At 47.3% G+C, this 27,784-nt stretch overlaps 1 protein-coding gene across 4 annotated transcripts in view; it reads right to left on the minus strand.

Annotated features, from left to right (window-relative positions):
- The window catches only part of ELMO1 (engulfment and cell motility 1), a 1,507,126-nt gene that overhangs the window by 129,683 nt on the left and 1,349,659 nt on the right, over positions 1–27,784 (minus strand). The window lies entirely within an intron of this gene.

The raw sequence follows: 27,784 nt of genomic DNA on the forward strand, positions 1-27,784 counted from the left end.
GGTTCCTCCAGGGAAATCTATTTCTATTTCTGTTTTCGTAAAGAGCCAAAGGCTACATCGCACAATCAGGCTTCTTCAAGCTGCAGTCCAACAGTGAGGTGCAAAACCCCCCAGAGGGTTCCAGATGTACAGTTCCTTCTTGGCTTCTCTAAGAAGGGCTGTAATTGCTGTCTGCTTTCACTGCATGCATCTATCTTGCACTTTGTTATAGGGCCACCCTATGTAGATAGTGTACACCTTTTGACTTGATTTCTCCAAGATGGAAATACCAATTAGCCATTTGCAACTGCTTTCTTTTAGATTCAGTTGCAACATGTGGTTTTTGTATATATAGGGGCATGCGGCAAATAAAATAAAACAAATTGACAGGTAAAAAAAAAAGACAATTAAAGATGCCATAAAGCAGTCCCAGCATGTTGCTAGAATATTCTTCACGGGAGTCTTTTAGATGTCCACTGCCCCATGTACTACCTACTGAATCCAAAACAAACCATTTGCAACTGGTCAACTGACAATTCCACCCTGAAGGTTGTATGTTGCTCTGTTCACCTCCAGGGGTGGGGTACACTCAACTACAAATGAAATAAATAAAACATTTTAAACTGCATGCATTCAGAACTACTCCCTGGGGTATCCAAAGCGTGATGAGCTGCTGTAAATGCAGCGGTGTGCTCTGCAAATATCGACATCATATCACTTGCAAGAATGCACACGTGCACACTCAGCCATGACAGGCATGCTTCCCTGGCCTGTGGTGAATGCAAACTTGCAAACAATGCTGAGAGAGTGCTAAAATGATAGATAGAAGCGAATGCTACAATGATAGGTAAGCAATACAAATGGGCTGAAATTACTACTAATTGCTCGGCTGCCATAAAACTGCTGATGCAACATGTGTAAAGGGTAACGTATGCAATAACAGAGGAGACGCTTTCAGCACTTAAGATTCATGAACGCTATACATACACGATTCAGCTATGCAATTATTTACTCTGCTTCCTCAGGAGGAGGCATTGTTTATACACACACACACATATATACATATATATATATACACACACACACACAACACACATGTATATACATATACATATACACATATAAATATATATACATATAAATATATACACACACACACACACATACACACACACACACAGATATGCGACTCAAGGCGAAGGTTTTAAGTGTAAGCCAAAGAAATTACAGTGAACATTGAAAAGCGTTGTGGCTTGATGAAAATAAAAGGGTGTCTTTTCGGGCACATGTGAGTAATACACAGTAAAGCGCAACTGAAGGATAATGACATTTAGAAATGCAGCTAATTAGGACGATGACAAAATAATTGACAGGTGGGAATGAGGGCAGCTTATTTTGATGAGAAGTAAGTTGCAGCTGACGCCGTAATATATACCGGGTACACACCAGCACCTGCGAATGGCACATTGAGTGTCTAATGAAACAAAGCATTTCTAATTAAACAAAGAATGTCCAATTAAACAAAGAGCTCATTGCGTGATTGGAATTGGATAGAGAATGGAAGATGGAGATGTTTTCTTATTTCTTATCTAGAGGAGCTGGTATTGTTTTGCTGAGACTGCAAAAAAATATCTAAAAGCCTGAATTTGAAGTTGAAACGTAGCCACACATACCCGAGAGTGAAGGAAGGAGCGAGGCCATTCAGAAAGAATGTGTTGAGGTAGGTTGGCGAGGCAGAAGGGGTGATTAGCCGCACTCTATAAACTAACACAAGATAACATACCATAACAAGGGAGATGTGTCTCCAGTTGGGCTGAGGTGAGAGCATATACATTTTTTGAAACTGCATCAACACAACGGTCACAATGGTCATAAGGCAGAGGGTGTACACCCTGGTGAGAAGTGAAAGGTTCTATACATGTATGAGTGTGACCAGTAGGTGAGGATGATGGTGAGCGAGAGACGTGTTAACCGGAGAGTGGCTTATTGCCACAGGCTCTTAGCTGTTGACAGCTATTAATGGCCCATCCACTATTTTTTCGCTCTAGCCTTGGGCCTTTAATTACAAGACAGGCCATTAACATCAGGTAATACCTTGGTCGTAGGGTGTTAACTGCTTTTAGTACATTCGTTTGAGGGTGTTACCTGTTAATGCCCTTAGCTGGTCGCAATAATACATAATTAGCTTAACACACTATTATTATGGTTAAGTTAAAGGCAACTTGGGAAGATTAGCTTCGGGGTCCGGTATCGAAAGGATTGACGTAGGCTCCACAAGGGTGCTGAGCATTGTGGGCGGTGTGCCAAGTTGCTCTCACCCCCCCTCCCGTGACCCATGGTACTTTGAGAGATTGCACCATTTAATAAACTCGGTTCTTCCATAATTTTTTTGTTTTCACATTAGTGCCCTCAAGTTAGAGTGGGCCTTAGCGCGCCCATACCGCCGAGGTTCCTCACCATTTCTTTTGGTCCTGACGAAAGCCTGAGTAACCTCTCATTAAAGGCAGAAACATGTTGACCATTTTCTTAGGATGAATCTGTACTTTTAATTTAGTCATCATCCTACACCCTGTTTTTATGTGTATCCAATTGGCAAAACGAAGATTTTTTTTGACAATTTGGATGTTTTAAATTCACTTCTACTACACTTCTCTGTCACAAAACCCACTCTGCAGTAGCCTGGAGTTGCAACACACTAGGGTGGCATTCGGCCACTCCTGGTGGGGCCCAATGATGAAGCATGTCACCGACCAGGTCGGTGAGTGAGGGCCTTCAAAAACCCCCAAAAAACTACATTGGTTTCCTTCATAGTTAATATTTTGACTGTGTCAATTAACTACATGCTTGCTCTTTTAGGAATATCCTTTGTAAAAACACTCCTCTGTTGATTGTCATATTAAGTTAAAGGCAAACAATGACGCAAAACATCCAGCAGGAAAGGTGGCACTATGTGCTCGGCAAAATGTTGGACCTTTCAATGAAGGACACAAAATAAACCAAGGTATAAAAAGGAAGCCGGCTATCTTCTCACAAATGCCTTTTCATACTTTTTTTGGCCTCCAGTTTTCCAGTCATAACTGCTGGGTCTGGGCCCTTCAGGATGAAGGTTGCACTCCGCGACCTAAATCACGCCGCTCTCCAGCCTTTTATATAAAGATATTAAACTGATAAATGTTGAATGTCCTTCATACGACCGCCTGCCTCTGTTTTCTTTCAGCTTTTACTGCCTTTGAGGCTTCAAGAATGATGCTGCGCAGTTGATAAAAAGAAAATTACTTGGTAAATAGCTCAGAGAATAGCTTGGAGAAAAGCAGTTTAAACCGCTTGCTGTAATTTTGTGCTTGCCAGACAGGTTATTTAGAAAAAATATGTATATAATCTGCTTAAGCATCACAAAGCCAGAACTGATTACGGTTAGCTTGACATGAGTGCAGTTAACATTAGCAATGCACTTAATGTAGAATGCATGCGTCGGGATTCTTAAGGAAATGTAAGAGATGGCCTATTAGTGGGCAGAGGAAGTGCGTCTACCATAGTGAGGACTACCTCATTATGTAAGATACGATTCAGCATCACGTGACACCTACATGGAACCTGTACCACGTGCACCAAGAAAAAATCACAAGGAGGGCCCTGGGAGGATGGGAGGGGACACCCCACCATCCCCCACCTGGGAAGTTTGGGGGCAGACAGAGAAACATTGAGAGAGGGGCTGGAATAGCCATTAAGTGGAGGAGTTCTGGGCTTTGTTGGACCCACTCAGTGCATGGGCGCAAAAAGAACGAAATTCCCTCGGATAGCGAGAAACGTGGTGCATGGGTGCAGCAGGAACACGCTTGGATATGAGGAGAGCGGGTGACGGTGTTGTGCAGCTGTGACATAAATCTCAGGGACACTGGAGAGTCCCCTGCAGTGCACGTGCATTCAGGTAGACCAAGGAAGTAGTCCCCGTGGGGTTGCCAGCGGAGGATTTTAGCCTGAGCCCTCTGGGGGATTTGAACTGCCCCATTAACTTGCATTTGAGAGGAGGCTATGTTAGAAAGCTAACATGTCATCAAGCACGACTATGTATTTCCGCGTTTTGGTCAGGTCTGGGTTTAGGCCTGTGCGGCTCAAGGTGTTGGAGGGTGCCTCAAGAAGATTCTGTACTTAAGAAGGAAACTCAAACTTGACGTTCAGAGACAGAATTGCAAACATGCTACCACTGCACAGCATTGAACAGGTGTGACTGATTGAGAGGTATTAGTGGGGTGACGTCTGACCTGTTACTAAAGGTCACTCATTTATGTCACAGCATTTATTTCGCAAGAGGTCATCTGTTATTAAACCTACATGGGCCATGTTCAGACCTGCTAACTGGCACGGTGCCACCTGGTGTCACAAGATATTGGCACACTTCACACCTCATCTCATGAGCAGCCAATAACACACAAGCTCTGGACTACTCAAATCCACTATGGGTTTCACAACCTTCCTAAACCCACTGGGGAAGCAGCATCAGAAAACATTTTGCGTTTTGAGCTTCTGTAGGAGCATCCTCCCCCTCTTCAGATCCCGCCCACTCCAATGTCCTTCCATGCCAGCTTAAACTTTGACAGAATGAGGGCTCGACCAACATCTCCACCCCGCACTCCCTAGTCACCACCTCCTCTGACTCCGTGGCAAATGTTGCGAGGTTGACATGTCTGCATTTCTCTATTCCGAGTTACTTAGGGTGCAATGGTAGTTCTTGAGAGGTTATCTTTAGGAGAAAAGTTTCCACTGGTAGAAATATTTTGCTATGTAGTAGTTCAAACCTTGAAGAATTTATCTGCTTTTTGGCTATGGGATGTTGGCCAGTGTTCTTTTGAGGATGGGGTTGGGGAACATGGGACCAGAGGTGAGGAGATGTGGGATGGCCAGGGGACAAAGATACGTGCATGGGGTTCAAATGGAGGGTGGCAGTCGAATGAATCGGAGCACTGAGGGGAAGTTATTGAATAAAATTACAAGCGGAAGCTGGACAGGGCTTATTGCAATCATGAGCACCCATGGATGGAGTGGCATTAGGGATGTGAGGAGCCTCTGCCACTAGGTAGGGTTGTCTTATTACCACCAAGAGGTAGAAGAGGCTTCTTTTTCTGGTTGCATCCGGTCCCATGTTATCTTTGCTCCCTATCAAGTATTGGATATGCAAGAAGGTGAGCTAGGAGTTTTAAGGAAGTGGATGTCGGAGGTAGGGTTTCTGTATGGACAGAAGCCACTATAGGGGTATAGATCTGGCTGGGATAAAGGAAGTGTGGGTGAAAGTACTGGGATGGACTGGTTTAAGGGAGGGAAAGAAGGCACACAGAAACAGCCAGAGTGCCCCCTCTGGAGTGACCAGGAAGAATGGACAAGAGATGACTTCAAGCAAGGGTCAGGGAGAGGTTCTGACCTCAGGTCACACTTCCCTCGAGAGGGAGAGGTAGTACTGCAGCGATCGAACTAGGCTAGGACTGGTAGGGCGTCCCCCCGCTCCGCCATCACTGCAGTGGATAAAGACAGATGGCAGTGGAAATAAGGAAAGTTTGCCAGCAAGGATGGGGGAGTGGTTTGGGTACACAGTGTTTTCTGTCCCTGGCAAACCAAATGAGACCTTCTAGGGTAAGGGAATATGTGGGGAACTGCGGCCAGGGCGACTGACACCGGACGCTGGGGCTCACGGTTCGATCCCCGGCACTGGTGGCAGGTCAGCCCAGCACCATGTGACTCTGGGCAATAGCTCACTTAATCTTCCCGATGGCCCCCAGCGCCGGAATGCCTCCTTGTAGCTGTGCGCTTTACAAATACTGTATTTTTAAATTTTACAATGCGAGGGGAAGGAGGGACAGATAACCCTTCCCACTCTTTGAAAAGACGAACATAAAGGGCGAACCTGGGCACTATAGAGGGCTATGGGATGTCATTGGTGTGACATTAAGTGAACTAGCCAGAGAACATGACGAGACAGGTAGAGGTGAGGGAGCCAGCATACAGGAACAGGACATTGATGTGATGATGGACATGGAGAATTGACTTTTTTACTGCATGAGGACATGCTTCAAAAGCTTCCAGCTGTTCTTAAATTATTGAAGCAATATCTTGGTTTAGACGCGGACTGCTAGATGTTGAGAAAAACCTGACCTTTTGTGGAGAAGACCTACACAGAAAAAACATACCTAAGCAAAGGGTGGGCTGCACTCGCACCAGACCTCTGGGAGCCCGACTTTTGCAGCCAGGTAGACTGCAAAGGCTTGTAATGTTTCAGGAAACTAGTCTCTTAACCACATGTTTCTTTTACAGGATGTACAGGTCTCAGCCAGTCAACCAGCAACCTGAGACGGGAACGTTCAGAAGACTTTTTCCGTAAAACCGCGAAACCTGTTTTTTTCCAAGCAAGCTGAGTGAACCGAGCAATATGCAGTTGACCTGGAAGTTTCCTGGAAGTTTAGAGCGGGGATTTAATTCAATTTAATTTGCGTGTTTATATAGCGCTAGAATCACTCCCGGGGGAGTATCTCCGCGCTTCGACCGCTGCGAAACCCTTCCTGGCTTCCCTGAGAGATGGTCCCTTAATGGGTATCTCCAGGGTGAGACCAGGCATCCCCGGCGGTCTGGTGGGGCCGTTAGTGAAGATGAGGCAAGCTAATGCCCAGAGTTGCCGAGTGTGATCGCTGATCAGAGTGGGCACCGAGGCGAGAGAATTATCGAGTCCGCTGACCCTGGTCCAGAAACCTGCCGCGCCGGGAATCGAACCCTGGTCCCGGGCCGTCCTCTGCTCTCGGGTCTGCCGCCTCTAACCAGTGAGCCACACTACCTCACTCCAAATGGAGTAACCATGAGCTCCACACATTCCTAAGAGAACATAAACTTTTCTGTCAACCATAAAACTCATCCAGACTGGCACGATTAACCAGGTGCCCACAAGGAAGTGAATGTAAAGGTGAGTAATGGCAGGATGGAGAAGAGGACATCCGACTGGCCCCTTCATCCTTAGACAGTCTTCCACCAGTGAGACTGCCTCCAAAGGAACAGCCTAGCGGAGAGTATGAATGGAATGGAATTCTGCTTTTCCCGGTCGATTTAGAAGCACGCTAATGCCTACATGAGAGGGACTGTCACCAACGTTTTCAGGAAAGCATCCCTCGGTAAACCCAGACCGAAGCCAATAGAAACATACTAGGTACTTGAAAATGCATGGGGAATAAGTCTGATTTAAATTATTTAAGTGCCTTATCACTGAATTATCCAATCACTGTTTGTGTGTCTTTCCCTGGCCTCCATTCGTTTGGGGTGGCCTTTAAGACGATTCATCGCTTACGGCTTCCACGGTTTGGAGGCGCCAGGGATTGTCTTACAAATTTGGGGCAGGGCATTCTAAATAGCAGGGGCTCATATTTAGAGGTCTTTTCTTTTAGCTGCTATTCTTTTAATGACTTGAGGTTGTCTGTTTTAGTTTAGACTAAACGATTTTTTAAGGGTTAAAATCTGGAGTATCAGCGTTTTTCAGAGCTGTGATGGCAGATTCCCCTCTTATTTATTAATACAAGCATCCGTCTTGGGGCTCCACCAATTGCGTTTTTTTGTCCTTTATGTATGCTCCTATATTTTGCCTGCAGCTGGTCACTTCGGCAAAAACGAAGGACTGTGTTTTTCTTTTTTTTTATTTGACAGTGGACAAACAATGTCAAAGCCCTGTAAGCCACATTCACAAAAGCACCCCGCATACTTCATTAAAAATATTGCTTTTTGTAGTTGTATTCATAAATGCATGCCTGCTCTAACCCCACTCATGTGACTGCTCACACAGCAGTAAATCTGCAGGGGCAGAATTAGGGTGAACGAGCAAACAAAGTAATATTTTTACTTGTTGAGTTCTATGGAGATCATTTTTTTCAATTAAACAAATCCTTTCCTGCTACAACCACGAAACACACCTGGGTTTTTGGGCTCTTTCCACACACATTGAACCACTTTTACCTATTTGAAGCAAAAGAAAGCCTGCAGGAGACTCGAGTGGCCCAGTACATATTTTTGGGAAATTTGCAAGAAGGGTTTCCTGTCTCACAGGTGGGTTCCCATTCATCACTAAAGACCGCAATGGGGAAGAATGCGATTTGAAGTCAGGGCGATTACCAGGAAATTATCCAATCCAGGCATTGCATTTGGATTTCTCAATTTCTGTGTCTTTTAGAAACATCTTCAGAGTTGAGCGTTTTTACTTCTCTTTAGAGAGGCGCAGTGAAATATTTCTGTCATCTACATGTAGATGGAAGCCCACACTGTGGTGTTTAGAGTCCCCTTTCTGGTTACATGTTTGTGTTAAACAGGACTCTAGGGAAATGGGAGCGTTCACTGTCCATTATTGCAACGAGGCGCGAAAGTTGGCCTGGGCAGACACTTAAATCCAGTGATTCGCTCTCCTTTTGGGTTCATAAACACCTGAAAGGTGGCCAAGGCACTAATCCACATTAAACTGTAGGACAAAGGTAGATCAGTGTGTCTTACTCAAGTAAGCAAGTGATTCAATCAACACAACAATCAGTGCTATACTACTCAATGTCAGAAGTCAGCGTTAAAGGTGCATCAGGGGCTTCTCTGAGCAGCAGGCGTGGCCTGCAATACCACCATTTCAAAGTCGAAGGACAGGGACCAACCAGGATAAAAGACAGCCAAGTATACCAGGCTGCATTTCCACACTCATAAAAACACAAGTGGAAGAAGACCGCCATAGCACGAAAGCACAAATTACTCCAGAGCACTCAATAAATACAGAAATTCCTATCTGAGCCAGTGCCGTCTTAACGCATGGGCAAGCTGGGCAGTTGCCTGGGGGACCTACGAGTATAGGGTCCCCATGCAGACCAGAATTTAACACTCATTTTCCCTTAAACATTTTTATTCCTGTGAGTGGTTCTGTGTAGGCAGGGCCTAGTGCACTGCTTTGCCCAGAGGCCTATAATGCTGTTAAACGGGCCCTGATCTGAGCGCCTCAACATTGTTTTGTATTTAGTTCAGACACACTGAGGTGTTAAAATTAGCCTGAAGTGAAAATGTTCCTGGTTTTGGTAAGCCACACATGAAGCACTTGTTACACAGCATTTTATGGCTTCTGAAATCTAAAAGCTCGCTGGAAGGCAGCACCACAGGAACCAATATTCCCCAGGGCCAAGACACTTCCATGATATTTTTACACAACCAGAGGGCTTAAAAATACAAACAAAGTCCTTAAGTCAGGTTATAGTCACTTTAATGTGTGCCAAATTAAAATCACTCTAGGTTTTTCAATCAAGAATATGAGATTACTTATTTGGCAATGCAGCAACTCATGGAAAAGAACATTTGAGCACTTCCACGATTTTATTACAACATCACAAAGAAGACAGACACTACATTAGGTTAGGCTTAGTGACAAAATCAAACCCTTGAAATATATGCTGTGACCCTTCCTCAGCCATCTTGTTTCATATCATAGGACAGAAGTTCTTAACCTTTTGACTTCCATCCCCCGCTTAATCATTACTGAAAGCCAGGGACCCCTACTCAAGTAATATCCATGAACTTCAAAACAATAAAGAGAAATGAGTATATTTCAGATAAATACACAAAATTATGGAATATTTTATTTCATTCAGAAAGGGTGAAAACTTAATTGTTAATGGAAATTTTGGAGCTTTTTATAATCTAGCTTTATTTCTAAAAGACGAAGCAATATGTTAGAGTCTATCATATTTCTTACTTTATTTTGCTCCCAATCCATGCTCTCTTTTTGTCAGCACATACCAGTGTAGCTTCAATTGAGGACACCAATCATCCATACTAGATCTGCTGTACTTGCACTGCTCTCACAACGCCATAGCCATACCAACTTCATTTTTTTTATTTCTAATATAAAATTCCTACACATATACAGAGCGTTGTAAAACGTTCAGTATTCCTTTTTTTATGTAAATGTAGTTTATTCACTCTAATATTGATTTTTGTAAACAGTCCTAGTCCTCTGGAGTAGGCGTTGCAGAACCCCAGGGGTCTGTGTGCCACAGGGTAAGAGCCACTGCTAAAGAGCATAGATTGTATTTCCTTTCACACCTGGCCAGTTTAAATCACATAATGCAGGGGCTAAATTCAAGTGATTTGTTTATTTTGAGACAGGTATGGCCATTTTAGAATGTTACAATTTCCAGACCTTAGAAGCATGTGCCCTGAATTTCCAAGAAACAATATTGTGGTACGAAATATCGAGGACACTATATCAAATCCCAAATAGCGAAAGGTGAGTATATATTTTCTATATTTACTTTACATATATGTACCTTGACGATCTATATATCTTCAAAGTGGGCAGATGTGGAGTTAGGGATAGTAAATCTATACTTCCTTTATATGCACTTACCTTTCAATATTTAGTCCTCAATATTTTGTCCACAATATTGTTTTATCACAATAATTCTATGTTTAGTATTCACTAGTACTGTCGTCCTTAGAATGTTTCTGGAGTGCTTAACAGTAGGGGGAAGGAGTGTACGAAGACATATATATATATATATATATATATATATATATATATATATATATATCCAAACGAGTTGCCTGTTGAACAAAAAGCACCACACATCAGCGAGTTCAATTTTGACACCTTTAATTCAACGAGGGCAGTCGCAGTAGGCAAACATCGTGACACCAATTTAATCCATCCCGACGCGTTTCGTGCTGTATGAAGCACTTCTTCAAAGAGTACTGGCTGATGTAGCATTAGAAGTTGGCGGTTTCCGCGCACTACATAGATTCAATTAAACCCCGCCCAGATGGGCGTGTCCATTACAATGGCCTCATGGTTGTTGTAGTGCCGCCGTGTTCCTGCCGTGAGTCGCCAAGTTCAAACACAGTCTTTATGCATAATGAACCCCAAGTGGGTTTGGCACACAATGTCAGTCTCTGCACTGCCTCATGACCTCGATGAATCACACTCGCCGAACCTTGGGCTGAAGAACCATCGGGTACCTCAGCTGGACTGTGCCGAGGCACAGCGGGGTCACTTTCGCGGCTCAGGCGGGCCGCAGTAAATCCAAACGAGTTGCCTGTTGAACAAAAAGCACCACACATCAGCGAGTTCAATTTTGACACCTTTAATTCAACGAGGGCAGTCGCAGTAGGCAAACATTGTGACACCAATTTAATCCATCCCAACGCGTTTCGTGCTGTATGAAGCACTTCTTCAAAGGGTACTGGCTGATGTAGCATTAGAAGTTGGCGGTTTCCGCGCACTACATAGATTCAATTAAACCCCGCCCAGATGGGCGTGTCCATTACAATGGCCTCATGGTTGTTGTAGTGCCGCCGTGTTCCTGCCGTGAGTCGCCAAGTTCAAACACAGTCTTTATGCATAATGAACCCCAAGTGGGTTTGGCACACAATGTCAGTCTCTGCACTGCCTCATGACCTCGATGAATCACACTCGCCAAACCTTGGGCTGAAGAACCATCGGGTACCTCAGCTGGACTGTGCCGAGGCACAGCGGGGTCACTTTCGCGGCTCAGGCGGGCCGCAGTAAATCCAAACGAGTTGCCTATTGAACAAAAAGCACCACACATCAGCGAGTTCAATTTTGACACCTTTAATTCAATGAGGGCAGACGCAGTAGGCAAACATCGTGACACCAATTTAATCCATCCCGACGCGTTTCGTGCTGTATGAAGCACTTCTTCAAAGGGTACTGGCTGATGTAGCATTAGAAGTTGGCGCCAGTAGGTATATATAGTTAGGATTTTTTTCCTATGGGATTTCTGAAAATTCTATGTCGAATAACTTTGGTGTTTGTGGACGGAATTGGCTGAAATTTTCAGGAAAATGGCACATTTTGTTTCTGACCAGCCCATGAAAATTTGGGGGGGTTTCGTCAAGGGGGGGCCGATAAAAAAGGGGGGTCCCAAAACGCGTTTTTCCCTTTCATTTTTCCATAGGGCGGTTGGACTCACTTTTAGCTTGAACGGCTGAATGGATTTACACGAAACTTGGCAAAATTGTAGGGATTGGTAGCCCGATGTGCCTTTGCTAGGTCTCAAGATATGTGCTCAAGTGGATTTTGAGAAATTAACGTTCAAAAAAATATATATATCTGTGACAGCGTCCCGGTTAGCGCCCCGGTTCGCGTACCTGACTCGTAACGGAACTTCGCGAGGAGAAGCGATTGGCTCCCCGGTGACTGTGAACATTCTAAACAGTCCAGAGCGGCCGCCATCTTGTGTCTCGGTAGGATCGAGACACAAGAGGTGGCAAAAACAAAGGGGGAAATGAGCATAAGGGGGCAGAGTACATCCTCCCTGACCCCCTAGGTTTGATGAGGAGGCTCTAAAAGGGCCCCGCGGGGCAAAAAAAAATAATTTTTATTATCGTTTTTTTTGCGGGGGGTGCGCCTGGTACGCGCACCGGGAAGCGGTCCGGGGAGCGTAATATAGGGAAAAAAGAATGAAAGAATGTTCAAATATTGTATGTTTATTGATTGTTCTTTTTGTTGTATTTTTTTTATTTTTTTTTATTTAAGTACCAACATGTAGGTACCAATGCAGAGTCTAAAAATAAATATACACCGTTTCCTTTGTAGATATCTTGCATGTTGTTTCAGAAGTTATTGTGGTATATGGAATTCATAGCATAGTCTGTGAGGAAAGCAGAAAGAACATGGAGGCAGGAGATGATAAAGAGATGTTAAATACACATTGGAGATAATATAGTGGGAGAAAGGAAGTAACTATGAGCAAACTTACTATGCAACACAAAAAAGTTGCACAGTATATTTTAAGTCTCAGTTTATATTTTATCTTTTTGGGTACTATTTCATAATTTTCATATTAAAAAGAATAATGTCTCAAACAATTTTAACTTTTAAAATTTAAATTTATTGTTCTGTTTTTTCAAAATCTAAGAGAATTTGTAACATTAAATCATCAGGTATGTCCTCCTTTTCATTCCAAGAATCACATTCTTCAGCACATTTTAATAATTCTTGATCTACTGTTTCATCCATAAAGTCTAGTTCTTCTTTTTCTTGGTTTGGATTGTTTTCAATCTTAATTTCAAATGAAATTGTATTTTCTTTTTGCTGTGCTTCCATTTTCTTGCTGTAAATTGCATAAAAAATAAATATATCAGTGGAGATAGGGCACTGTTGGGTTTAAGTTCAGACAGGTACTTGTGAGTTTTTAACAGTGAAGTAATCTTTGGGCAGTGCATGGTTTCAGGCAGGAAGTAGAACTATTAAAAAGTGCCTGTGATGAAGCCTAAGTAAATTCATAATTATACCACAGAAGCCTAACTCAATCAATAATTTAAATAATCAAGTCTTTCTCAATGACTAACTCTTATAGAGGGACAGTATGTAACTATCTGAAAACGTTTTCCTAAATTAATTTAAAGTGCATAACATAGTTCTCCTTTCAATTTTTTTTAATTATATCTTACCTTTGAAAAAGAAGTTAAAGTTGACAGTGAAAATGCTCTTGAAATGTACTTCAGGAAGTAGTAGTCAAAATGGCTGTGTTTCTCTCTCTTTCTTTATATATATTCAGGTACATAACCAATCAAATGTCTTGAAATAATAGTAGAAAATGAAAGTAACATTTTAATTGGTTGTCAATTCTAACACTTCATATGTGTTTTTGTCATGTAATTTACCTCAGGATATTTAGTCAGGCCTACAGATAATTTTCTCAATGGAATTCCATCAAATTTGGGTAAATGGTAGGGACTGCTATGTAGTAGGGCCTATTCTATATTTGATGAAAGTGTCTCCAGTGGTTTTTCTGTAAATGACTTTCCCACCTTTTTTTAGCGAGCGCTCACCGGTGCGCGCCCCGGTACGCGTACCGGCAGCGTAACGGGAGTCCTCCATTTTGTGTATCGGTAGAATTGAGACAAGATGGAGGGGAAACAATGTTCGGAATGGGTAGAAGGGGGCACGGTAGACACTTTCTGACCCTCTAGGTTTTCTGAGGGGGGCTTAGGACGCTCATATAGGCAAACAAAAAAAAAATCGCGTGGGGAGCGCCCGGTACGCGCACCGGTAAGCGAACCGGGGAGCGTACTTTGGTGAAAAATAGTGAAAAAAGTTAGAAAAAGATAAACGTTTTGAATGATCAGAGGTAGGGTAGCTCTGAAAGCGCTATTGGGTTCTGTGGCTAATTTAGGTACCTACAAGTAGGTTCCAATGCACAGTCTTAAATTCAGGAGGAATATTCTATTCCCCTCATCGGAGAAGTGCACACCATCTCCTCTGTAGATGTCTTGCATGTTGTAACGCAAGTTATTGTTGTATATTAAACCCATTCTAAAGTCTCTCATGTAAGCAGAAACAGATTTATTCACATGTTTCCGTGCTTTCTCAAATCGTGGAAAAAATTGGTTGGACCACTTCCATTTCTGTCTTTGGCATATATTGGAATATACCAAGGCAGTTTGGGGAAAAAGTGTCATCAATTGATGAAAGGTGTCCTTTAAAAGCATTTCCAGACCAACCCCAGTCATAGTCCCAAAATCATTTCCACCACAGTGCACTATTAAGAGGTCAGGGTTTGGCAGATGCATAAAAAAATTATATTAAAAACATATAAAATATATTTTTCATTTAAAAGAATAATACATTTTACAGCTTTTGATATTTGCTATAAAAAACATTGAAATTCACTGAAAAAACCATAGGTTATAGACCATATATAGTTAGGAATTAGCATTTACAAAACCTTGAAAATTCACTGAAAAAAACATAGGTTATAGACCATATATAGTTAGGGATTAGCATTTACAAAACCTTATTTTACTCACACAAAACCATTGAAATTCGCATATATAGTTAGTTGCACTAACTATATATCGCGCAACCGCAATCCACTGCTGATGATGTCACATATTACATCATTCATGACATGGTCAGTGACATCACTGATGACATCACTGATGACATCTCAAATTACATCACTGATGACATCTCAAATGACATCACTGATGACATCACTGATGACATCTCATTTGACATTACTGATCACATCACTGATGATATCATTTATGTGATAATACAATGAACCTCTTCAGACTCTAATATAACCTTAGATACAATCAGTGTAAACAGACACTCACAGACTGTCACTCATCCATGGAGTTACTCACACACCTAGTAAGTCATGCAAAGAATCAATCACACCTCCATTTCCTCAACTATACAGTTATACACACCTTACTTATTCAAACATATACTAACACATATTTACTCTCTTATACAATCCCTGATACAAGTTCACAATGATCCATACAGCCACTCACACATTCACTGGCTCTTATGCACAGTTATTTATATATGTCAACTCTCACATGTACTGTGTTTTACATATGTACTTACTTTGACATGTAGCACTGAGATATCCATTCACTCACCAATACACTCATGCACACAGTCAACCGCCCATACAGCTGTTTCCACATGCACTTTTGAACCCATACATCTAGTGAATCAACTGCTCACACATCTATGCACAGAGTCACACACCTCCCAGCCACCCACACACACTCTCAGTCTCCCATACAAATACTTGGGCAACCAATCAATAACCCATATAGTTACTCATATAGCTACTGATCAACACAAGCAGCAGTTTACAGAACAGACATAATGATGCCCAAATTAAGACAGTTTAGTCACTAACCCATGACCTCAGTGAGACACATTTAATCACTCACTCATACAGTCAGTCATGCACCTACTAAATCCTTCATCCAGACACTTATACATCCACTCATTCTTCAATATGTAAGACATATTTTAACTTTACAGAAACATACAGTCACTGGATGTTGTCATCAGTGATGTCATCAGTGATGTCATTTGAGATGTCATCAGTGATGTCATCAGTGATGTCACTGACCATGTCATGAATGATGTAATATGTGACATCATCAGCAGTGGATTGCGGGTGCGCGATATATAGTTAGTGCAACTAACTATATATGCGAATTTCAATGGTTTTGTGTGAGTAAAATATGGTTTTGTAAATGCTAATACCTAACTATATATGGTCTATAACCTATGGTTTTTTCAGTTAATATATATATATATATATATATATATATATATATATATATATATATAAACTTTCTTGCTTTTCAAAACCTCATAACCTTTCAAAAAAAATTGCAATGAATGCAAAAGTTTTATTTCCGAAAAAAAGAACAAAAGCAGAATGAACTGGGTAAAAAAAGCATGGAAAAAAACACTTTTAGAGGGGAAAATATTCTCACAAAAATAGTTTACGTGGAATTTTTTCCACTCAAACTTCTGTTGTAGAAATCTGTGATAGTACATGGGATATACGCAGTTGAGGTGCTTTTTTGGGGATGACCGACACACAGCAAATACAACTGGACTTCTCAGAACAACATGCATAATTTGATGGTTAGCACCATAAATCAAACCACAGTCCTCACATTTAAAATGGCCGAATGATCTAAAACACATAGAAAGAGTCGGATAAAATATAATTAATATCTTCTCACTTGCAAATTCAACTGCCCTCAGGAGGACTTATCATTTAAAAGTCATGATGGTCTAATTTCTAGGTTTGAAAGGGGGCTCTCTCACTGGATACAATGAACAGGCTCTATTGGTTATAAAAAATAAGAGGAATGCACCTTTTACTTAAGCATTCTACAAGCATGGATCAGCAGCAAGGGAAAGGACTTTGAAGGGGATGTCTGTTGTGTGTCTGTGCTACTCATCTGGGCCCCATAGGTTTAGCATTTTGATACCTTGAACAGCTGCAGCGAGTAGGAAGGTTTCATTTACAACACTTCTCATTGATTAACTAGACCCAAGAGGGCGTGAGCTCACCAATCGCTAGGTACCAGACCACATGATTTATGAGACAGTAATTCCAGGAGGCAAGGCATACAAACGTGAAGCAACTTCAAAATCCCAGAAAGACTTCACTGGGAACAACCAAGTACTTGAATTTGATTACACTACCAAGGCTGCCGCTGCTTTGTCTGCAGAAAACGGCCCATTGTAACTCAAATTTATGATTTCTAAATTGGGACTCAGACATTTAAGTCTCTATACTCTAGCTGTAGCGTGTTGTGTCCACATATTTTATCTGATAGCCATAGGCAATGACCTGGACTCACAAAACAAATACGTTAAACTCAATATGGATGCTAAAATCTCAAGACTTGTTGTCTAATCAATGTCAAAGTCCTGAGAGCCGCATTCACAAAAGAAGCCCACATACTTCATGGGAAACATTGCTTTTTGTAGTTTCATTCATAAGCACCTGCCTACTCTAGCCCCACTCATGTGATTGACCACATAGCAGTAACAAGCATTTGTAATGCAATAGGTCTCGCATTTGTGAGCGTTTGAGTTATTGGCATTGCAAATGACAATGCCTTTTACTTATGTGCTTGGAAAACCTGCAAGTGATGCATAAACGCGCACCTTGTACCTATAGTCCTTGCTTACGAAACGCACAAAGTGCATGTTAATGCACCACTTGCATGTTTTCAAAACACAAATACCAAAAAGCATTGTCATTTCCAATTCCAATAGTTCAAACTCTCGCAAATGCGTGACCCTTTGCATTGCAAATGCTTGTTACCTGTCAGGTCTCTGTGTTCGCGCCCAGTTTCAGGTGGTGGGTGGGAGGGCTATTGGTTGAAGGCCGTTTTTGGAACCATACTTGATCAGGGTGGTAATAATGCGGTGAAGTTGCTTGGTGAATGCATGCACACACCATTGTTAGTGAATTGTGCACTCAGTACTGGGATCTGTGTGTATTATGCACTCTACAGTGGGCTGTGTGTGCGCTATGCTCTTTGTAGCAGGCTGTGTGTGTATTATACATACGGTACTGGGCTGTGTGTGTCTTCTGCTGTATGTGCATTAGTCTGCATTCTGTATTGTGCCGTGGGATCAGCCTGCAGTTTGTAGCTGGTAAAATGAGAGCGGCTCGGGGGTCTCTCTCGCACCCCAGAAGGCGTGGTAAGGGATTCTTCGAAAGAACAGCTCGTTTGTGACCCATGGAGTGAAGTGTAAACGGAAGGGGTCCTGGGTGCCTTCGTCTGTGCTGCTGAAGGGGAGACCTCTTAACAGGCTGGACACAGTGAAGTTTATAGCCCCTGGAAACAAGGAGCGCATATGAGGGAAGGGACGCTTCCATAACATTTTACTTCAGTGCACTACTAAGGACGCATCTTGGCAAACAGTGACTAGGGTTTGTATGGTGGTCTGCGATGGGATCAACAGCCTTTCGTGTTATTACCAGAGGTGCACGATGTGTAGTGTGGGTATGTTTGTCAGTTTGTAGCTGACGAACGCCACAAAACACTGTTTGTAAAAGAATCTGAGGGAATTCAGTGGCCTAAAATGCCTAATATTCATCATTTTCAGGACGTGACATTTTCAGATGTGTGCGGGATCCCCTCACGCCATGTGGTTTATCATTCATGTTAGACATCGTTCGATGCATCCTTTTTGCAGAGGCCGCCGCACCCGCCCGAAGGGTGGGGGAGGCTCGAAGGCCGGCGCCATAACCCTCGTGGTGCCACCAGCGGGGAAAAACTGGTTCTGGGCGCTTCGATGCGCACAGGAACCAGCGGAAACGGGGTGCGCACCAGCCACCCGACCGGAAGTGACCTGTTGACCTGGCGCCCCCCAAAGGACGTCCAATGGTCAACCTGGCTTTGTTTGAACCCCCCCAATCAGGGGGACTCACCTGAGGCCTGCATGGAGGGCTCAGGAGGATTTAAGCGACGCCGCCCTCCCAGCAGAAGCACATCGCATTCGAGGAGCTGGGAGATCGGCGCGACAGCAACAACGACTGAAGAACAACCGAAGAAGAGAGGCGACGCGGCGAAGGACGAGGCAGGAAGACGGTGGGACTCCGGTAGAAGATCCAGGTCATCATCACCGAGGACGCCTTACGGAGCGCGGCGCGCCGTGCCAGCTCCCCCGAAACAACAACAGGTAAAGACCGCGGCAAGCTCAGGGCTCGGGATAAGCACACGCAGTCAGCTGTGCCCCCGGCAGACGGCCTGACGCAGACGCGGGAAACTAAGAAGCCACACACAAGTGCGCAGAGACTCACGACATGTCGGAAGGCCAGCCGGACGAGATGGCGGAGGTACTGTTGAAGATCCGCGAGTTATCGGCCATCCACGGCGACGACTGGCTTCACCCCCACCTGGGCAAGGGGAAAGAGAACAGACCGGTTGAACAGGCGGACGAAGAACCAGGGCCTTCCGCACCCAAGAGGCTGAAAAACACGCCGATGAAGAGAACATCGAAGAGGAACCCTCCGAGGAAGGTGCGGCAGAAACCCCTTACGCCGAGGCCGGAGGGCAGTGAACAGGGCGAGACGACCGACAAAAAGAATAAGGGTGAGCATATTAGCAACATCGTAAGGGAATGTCTGAAATCGCTAGCGCCGGGGCTACTTAATGGCACAGGGCAGGGGGTACCAGGGCCTAGGGAGCAGCGCGCGGAGGAAGCGGCAGGTCTCACGTGGCATATGGTCGACCCGGGGTGGGCCCGTCAGACAAGAGTGCAGGAGCAGGTAAGCTTGTCCGCCCAGGGGGAACAGATTTCCCCGCTGCCCGGTTGGGGTTACGGCCCCGTTGCAGGAAGCCCACCTCCGAGTGGGGTAGTCAACGATCATTACATCAGGCCATCCCCCGGCCCGGCGTCCCTGACTACGAAAGCCACCGGCCTGGCATGTCTCATCCCCCTAGCGGTAAAAGAGAGGATATGGCGCAAAGAATTCATCGACATATTTTCGCTGCTTGAAATACAGCTAGAAGGTCTTGATCTAACCACGTGCGACAGGAAAGAAGAGGACAGGAGAGAAAGGCGTGGGGCCAGAAAAGAGCGCAGTTTCGAAAATTGGTTAGACGCCTTCAGAATCATGGCGTGCATTATAGTGGAGAGGTTCCCCCATTGCGCGGCTGACTTGTGGCTGTACGAGGCCAATATCCACCTAGCACAGAGGCAGTTCCCAGGGGATGCCTGGCTAGAATACGATAAAGGGTTTAGATTAAAAATGCAGAGGCACCCCGAAATGGAGTGGAATGAGGAGGATGTCTCCGGCTTCATCCACAAGATGCTCACAGCCAAAGACGTTAGGACCTGGGCCGGAAAAGGCGACCAGCCCTTTCGGAGCTCATACCAAAAAGGGAAGAGTGGTTCTTATCAAAGGCGGGCGAACGGGAGATCAGACTCCCCAACCGCAACCAAGGCGATCTGTTGGAGATACGAGGCGGGGGACTGCTCATGGGGCTCGTCTTGTAAGTTTCAACACGCATGCGCGACCTGCGGGGGCAAGCATGCCACCTCCGCATGCAAAGGTTCCAAACGTGAAGCGAAAAGGGAGAAGAGAGAAAAGAGCAAGAAGCGTTAGCCCCAACGCAGGGAAAAAGAGTGGACTGGTGGACATTCGTAGGCGCCAGCTGGCCAGATCCCCCATTATTACACAACAGCTGCGCAGATTGACAAACAAATACCCGAACAAAGCAGAGGCCAGGTCACTGGTAGAGGGCTTCGAGCAAGGCTTCGTTATTCCATTTCATGGCCCGCTCCCCTCGGCGGGGGCGAACAACCTGAAGTCGGCAAGCCAACACCCCGAAGTGGTTAGCGCCAAGATTGAGAAAGAAGTGAAGCTGGGCAGAGTTGAGGGCCCTATCCCAAAGGAATTACAAGGAGACATAGTCATCTCCCCGCTAGGCGTGGTCCCCAAGAAAGAACAAGGTCAATTCAGGCTGATACACCACCTTTCGTTTCCGGAAGGTTCCTCCGTGAACGACGGTATCGACCCCGAAGCTTGCTCAGTGGGATATGCGTCAGTCGACGACGCAATCGAGCTGGTGAAGGCGACAGGCAGAGGGGCTCTTATGGCGAAAGCCGATATTGAATCCGCGTTCCGACTACTGCCGGTCCACCCTTCCAGTTTCCACTTGCTGGGTTTCCGATGGGGAGAGGACGTGTTCATTGACAAAGCCATGCCCATGGGATGCGCGATATCATGCGCATACTTTGAGCAGTTCGCCACCTTCTTAGAATGGGCGCTGCATGACCGGCACCAGGAAGGGGGGAAACTGCACTACTTAGACGATTTTCTGTTCACGGGCCCGGCAGGTTCCCCAGTGTGCGCAAGCACATTGGCAGCCTTCGAGGAGCTAGCCAGGTCTCTAGGGGTCCCCCTCGCAAAGGAAAAAACTACAAGCCCGACCACAAGTCTCACGTTCCTGGGCATAGAATTGGACTCTATAGCGGGAACGGCCAGGCTGCCTCCAGGCAAAGTAAAGGAATTTCGCGAGGAAGTATCGAAGCTACGGGGTCGGGACAAGGCCACCCTGAGGGAGATCCAGCGAGTAATAGGTAGACTCAACTTCGCGGCTCGGGTAATCCCGCCCGCCAGGGTATTTTCAAGGCGCCTAACAGGGCTAACGGCCGGCGTCACCCACAAGCACCACCACATCAGACTGAGCGCAGGCGTGAAACAGGACCTGCGGGTGTGGGACGAGTTCCTACAGAATTTCAACGGGGTGCTGATTTGGAGAGCAGGTTGGGTAACGGCCGAACAGATAGCCCTTTACACTGACGCGGCTGGAAGCCTTGGCTTCGGCGCGGTCCTGGGAAACAGCTGGTGCGCCAGCCAGTGGCCAGACGAGTGGCATGCGCAGGGGCTCACCAGGAACATCACGTTTCTCGAGCTTTTCCCAATCATTGTGGCAATGACCATTTGGAGCGAGAAAATAAAAAACCTGAAACTCACCCTTTGGTCAGATAACATGGGAGTGGTGCAGGCCATTAACAGAGGCGCAGCGAGATGCCCGGACATGCTGAGGCTAATGCGACGGTTAATTAAATTACAGCTGGAAGGGAACCTGGAGCTGAAAGCACGCCACGTGCCAGGGGCAGAGAACTCGGCAGCAGACGCACTCTCACGGTCCCAAATGAAGCGCTTCAGAGAACTGGTGCCCGGGGCGGACAAGGAGATGACCCCCTTTCCATCGTCCCTTTGGGACCTGGGGGAATAGACTTATCATGGCTAGTAGGGCAATCACTCACCGCGGAAGCTAGCAGAAGATACAGGACATACGCGGGCACAGTGATGAAAGTTGGGGGCCTAAAATCGCTGGAAAACGGGGCAAAGACTCGCACGGCGGTCGAGAAATTCGTGCAATGGGCATTCGAGTCTAGAAAAACGAGATCATGGGCCCAGGCGCATCTGTCCGCCACTGCCCATTTTGCGAGGCCTTACACAGGCGAGGACCCCACTACCTCGGCCTATCTAAAGACGGCCTTAAAAGGCTGGAGGAGGGTTGAAGGAAAAAAGAAGGACAACAGGCGTCCCATCGATTTTGCCAAAATGGGTCAGCTCCTTGAAGCCCTCACAGGCTTAATATCGGATGAGTACGAGCTGCTGCTATTTAGGGCGGCTTTCACGACGGCGTTCTTTGGAGCATTCAGAGTCAGCGAATTGGTAGCCCCCAGCAGGTCGGGCCCAGCGCAGCAATGCCTGCAGGCAAGAGACATTAAACCAATGGAGAGGGCAGTGGAGTTAATGCTGAGACAGTCCAAAACAGACAGGGCAAGGAGGGGGACGACGATACGTCTCCATTGCATACCAGAGTCGGGGCTCTGCGCGGTATGCTGGTTGTTCAGGTACATGGGGGCTCGACCAGCTGGCGATGGCCCTCTCTTCATACATAAGGACGGGAGGAACCTGAGCAAGTTCCAGTTTACAGCCATAATGCGCCAGGGCCTTGGTAAAGCCGGGTATTGCGCGGCTTCTTTCGCCTCTCACTCTTTCAGGATCGGCGCAGCAACCTCGGCATCGCAGCATGGCATGCCAGAGGACAGGATCCAGGCAGTGGGCAGATGGCGCTCCAGGGCGTACAAGTCGTACATACGCCCTCACCTCGTATAAAAAAAAAAAAAAAAAAAAAAAAAAGGGGGGTGAAGAGAAAAGACAAAAAAAAAAAAAAAAAAAGACAAAAGGGAGAGAAAGCCCCGAAGGTGGGAGGGGGGGAAGGAGTGGGAGTTGCCTTGGGATGCCGCACGGCAGGGTGACAACACACCCCCGCCCTCTCTTGAATGCACACGGTGCGCAGTAAAAGCCACCTAACGGAATGCTTTCTCTCGACAGGGGGACGCCCGCAGCTGGTCTGGGTGGTGGGGCACTCATTCGTGTCCCGGATGGAGTCTTGGTGGCGGCAGGGGGACAGCAGCATACGCAGGCCCAAAGCGACGTACATCAGGTGGATAGGGCAGCCAGGCATGAGATGGGAGCAGCTACTGCCGACGCTGGACGGCCTCATGGCAGATTCGGCCTGGTTGCCTGACGTCCTGATCATCCACCTAGGGGGCAATGACCTGACCCGGCTAGGGCGAAAAGCTGTCGGGCAAGCCATCCAAAGGGATCTCACCAAGACAGCTGCGTGGCTGGGACCCACGACGGTGGTCTGGTCCGAAATGATCAGCAGGAAACATTGGAGAGGTGCCGATTCCAACAAGGCCGTCGACAACGCAAGGAGGAAGCTAAACGTGGCAATGCACAAGTTCTGCCTCGCCAATGGCCTGGAATCAATTCGGCACGGCCTCATCCACCCGGGCCGCCCAGAGCTCTATGGGCAAGACGGGGTACACCTATCCGAAAAAGGGATGAAGGTGTTTTGGGATAACTTGTGGGGTGCAATGTCACTCGCAGGTTGCAACTAAAAAAAAAAAAAAAAATGAAAGATGGAGAAAGGTGGGAGCCACGAACCAGGTGCAGGGGGGGAGCCGCAGTGAGACGTGCGCCTCCCTGCGGCGTGGCGGAAATCCTACACTGGTTGGCTAAGAAAACACACCGGCGGGCGGTGTGTAAGAGGATGGCCACTCACTTTTGAATGCCGCACGGCAGGGTGACGTGGCGGCATAAAGGAGGGGAGTAGCAGGAGGAGACGGCACTCGCGGCCCAGACCCGGCCGGACGGCAGGGCGCAATTTGGTAGCGAGCTGGGGACCTAACTCCCGACTGGAAAGCGTAAAGCTCCCCTCCACAACACGCAGAAGGCGTGGGCAACCAACCACTGGAGCACCAATAGACTGACAACAAACTGGTTGTGTACAAGCCCCATTTTCGAACTAAGGAGGGCACAAAGAGACTGACACCTGCTACAGAAGAGGGTGTCATAATGTGTAATATGCCAATTATGATTGATGAGTAATGTTCAAAAATGGAAGATTGCTTGATACCAGTTTGTGTTATTAATATGTCTTTGGTTATTAATAAACTGCGGCCAACAACGACCACTACGGATACCAGGCTTTGTTGGCTGACATTATTTCCCACCTTCGGCAGCAGCAGTATGCGGGGGCCGGTAAGTATGGTGAGTATGGGTCTCCGCAGAATCGGCACATGCGAGGGTTATTGCAGAGGCCGCCGCACCCGCCCGAAGGGTGGGGGAGGCTCGAAGGCCGGCGCCATAACCCTCGTGGTGCCACCAGCGGGGAAAAACTGGTTCTGGGCGCTTCGATGCGCACAGGAACCAGCGGAAACGGGGTGCGCACCAGCCACCCGACCGGAAGTGACCTGTTGACCTGGCGCCCCCCAAAGGACGTCCAATGGTCAACCTGGCTTTGTTTGAACCCCCCAATCAGGGGGACTCACCTGAGGCCTGCATGGAGGGCTCAGGAGGATTTAAGCGACGCCGCCCTCCCAGCAGAAGCACATCGCATTCGAGGAGCTGGGAGATCGGCGCGACAGCAACAACGACTGAAGCCCACCCACCCACACCTAAGGAACAGCAAAAGTCGCAGTGCTGGATAGGGGAAGGGGCGTTAGCGGAAATCCTACACTGGTTGGCTAAGAAAACACACCGGCGGGCGGTGTGTAAGAGGATGGCCACTCACTTTTGAATGCCGCACGGCAGGGTGACGTGGCGGCATAAAGGAGGGGAGTAGCAGGAGGAGACGGCACTCGCGGCCCAGACCCGGCCGGACGGCAGGGCGCAATTTGGTAGCGAGCTGGGGACCTAACTCCCGACTGGAAAGCGTAAAGCTCCCCTCCACAACACGCAGAAGGCGTGGGCAACCAACCACTGGAGCACCAATAGACTGACAACAAACTGGTTGTGTACAAGCCCCATTTTCGAACTAAGGAGGGCACAAAGAGACTGACACCTGCTACAGAAGAGGGTGTCATAATGTGTAATATGCCAATTATGATTGATGAGTAATGTTCAAAAATGGAAGATTGCTTGATACCAGTTTGTGTTATTAATATGTCTTTGGTTATTAATAAACTGCGGCCAACAACGACCACTACGGATACCAGGCTTTGTTGGCTGACATTATTTCCCACCTTCGGCAGCAGCAGTATGCGGGGGCCGGTAAGTATGGTGAGTATGGGTCTCCGCAGAATAGGCACATGCGAGGGTTATGTGTTTTTTAATGCCACGACCCTTCCTGCAATCAGTGCCCCGGGGCCGGTGCTCTGTTTGCCACACAGCTGTGACTGCTGCCAGGATACCCGCTCCCAGATCTTAAGAGATTGGAACTGATATGTGAGGTGGTAATTTAGCAACCAACGCTTGGAGCCGGATGTAGCCGCAGATGACTTCGAAGCCCGGACTCACTGCAAGTGGTCCAGGTACTGGGGGCTCAGCGTCAGGGGGCCGTGGGAGTACAGGGCTGTTCTACACTGAAGGAAAAAAATCTCTGGGACTTGTTCTTTAGAAGATGATGCGTTTGTGAGTAGGAAAACACCGGATGGCTCTAATCAGAGGATGGGTGAAGTGTGGTGTGGCGCATAAAAAAAACAAATATTTAAAGTGAAAGCGCGAAGGCGCGGCATGCAGTGATCGCTTTGTGTGTAAATATAAAGCAACTGCACACGAGGTGCTGCCACCATATTTAAAGTTAAAGCGCGACCTCGCATGAGCTCAAGCAATCACTGAAAAACATAGGAAAGGGACAGAAGGCATTTAAAAAATAATCATTGACCTTGCGACCGGAGGCGTTGCAGCGATGGAAAACAACAGCTTTTGTTTTCCAGCTTGGGAGGGCTGTTCGTTTTTTAAACTAAATACAGTTTGGACAATGGAAAACACTGCCGACATGAATCTGTGCTGCGCTGAGTCCGGGAACACAAGAAGAAGAAAAGTATTGCTTGAAGGAAAACATGAATATTGTATGTGTAAAAACACAGTACTTAGTCGGTGCTGCATCGGAGGAGAGCGGAAATGTAAAGGAGGGACAAAGAGGAACAATTGCCCATTAGCAACCAAGGATTTGTAAAGGACGTAGACAGAGACAAATGGAAAGGAATGGGCAAGAAATGGGCGGAGTCCCACTTCCAAAGCATATACAACAGGTTGCTAAGCAACAGCGCAATGGGCTTTGGGGGGGGGGGGGGGGCCGACCGGAGGGAGGCTCTCCCCCCCCCCCCCCCGGGAAGTTTGGGGCTCCGGGAGGAAGGGGAGGGGGGAAGAGTTAGATAGGGACACAGGAAGGGATATGGGTTTGGGCTAGTTAGTAGGGTTGGGCTCCTTTTGGGCTAGTGGGGTTAAAACCGGCCATTTTGGGTCACTGGGCACCATTTCGTGGACAGTGACCCAGCAGCCGGGGGGCGTAGTGTAGCGTTGTTGGTGGTTGTGGTAGGCCTTAGGTTTGTGTTGACGACGGTTTCAACAGTAGCTTTTTGTGGCAGCGGGGAGCGAGCAGCGACATAGAGGAGGCGAGTGTGCCGGGCGGGAGATAAAGAGATTTACGTGAGGCGGCGGAGCTGAGGAGAGCGTACCTGTGTCGTTATGGCGGCAGAGAACATGGCGGATCCCAGGGTGCGGGAAGCGTTACGACTCCTGGGGGAGGCTGGCAGGACGGACCTCCTGCGTGACGACGTGCGGGTAAGGCCACCGCGGCGCGCTGCAGATGGCGCCGCGGCGGCGGTGGCGGCGTGCGAGCCTCTGTGGTCGCGCGCGAAGAAAGGGGAGGGGGCGGGAGCAGGGGGTGGTGCGGCGCGAGGCGGCGGTCCGAAGGCGGCTAGGGCACAAAAAAGAGGAGGAGGCACGGCGAGGGGGCGCGGCAGCCGGAAGAAGGCGCCGCTTGTGAAGGGAGCGGGAGGCCTGGGGGGGGGTGGGGGGGAGCGGGACCATGCACGAGGAGGGGCTGGGAGGCGCGAGGGGGGGGGCGGGGTCTGTCAGGGGCCGAGGGAGCATGCAGGCTACTAAGAGGAATACCAGGCTGGGGGGGTGGTGGGGGGCTACGGGGGGATGGCAGGGAGAGTACATGAAGAAGTGGAGCAAAGGGTGGGGGGGGGGAGTCAGAAGGGGCGCGAAGGGGCGAGGAGGGTGGGAGGCAGGACCAAGGGGGCGAGACCATTGTGGGGGAGGGGGAGGCAGGGGGGCAGGGAGAGGCAGGGGGAGTCAAGGGGGGGGTCGCCGTTGCTCATTGAAGAATCGTAGGAGGAGGTGGGGGACGGGGAGGGGGGAGTGGTTGATGTAGAATTGGGGTCTTCAGCAGATGAGGACGTGGTGGCTCCCAGTAGACCGGTTTCGCCGCGGGGTCGGGGCTTGGGGCAGAGAGGGTGGGCGAGGGGGAGCGGCGAAGGATGTAGCGGGGCGGGGGGGATGCCTCGGGGGTCACGGGGCATGGAGGGGAGGATGGGGGGGGGTACGGCGGAGGAGAGTACGGTTTCGGGGGGGCCATGGGAGGTCGCGGAGGGGGGCCGAGGGGAGGCGGAGATTACTGGGGTTCGAGGGGGGGCGGATGGGGGGATGGGGCGAGA

The sequence above is a fragment of the Lissotriton vulgaris genome, chromosome 4_1 (genome assembly GCF_964263255.1).
Source record: "Lissotriton vulgaris chromosome 4_1, aLisVul1.2, whole genome shotgun sequence".
Classification (NCBI taxonomy): Eukaryota; Metazoa; Chordata; class Amphibia; order Caudata; family Salamandridae; genus Lissotriton; species Lissotriton vulgaris.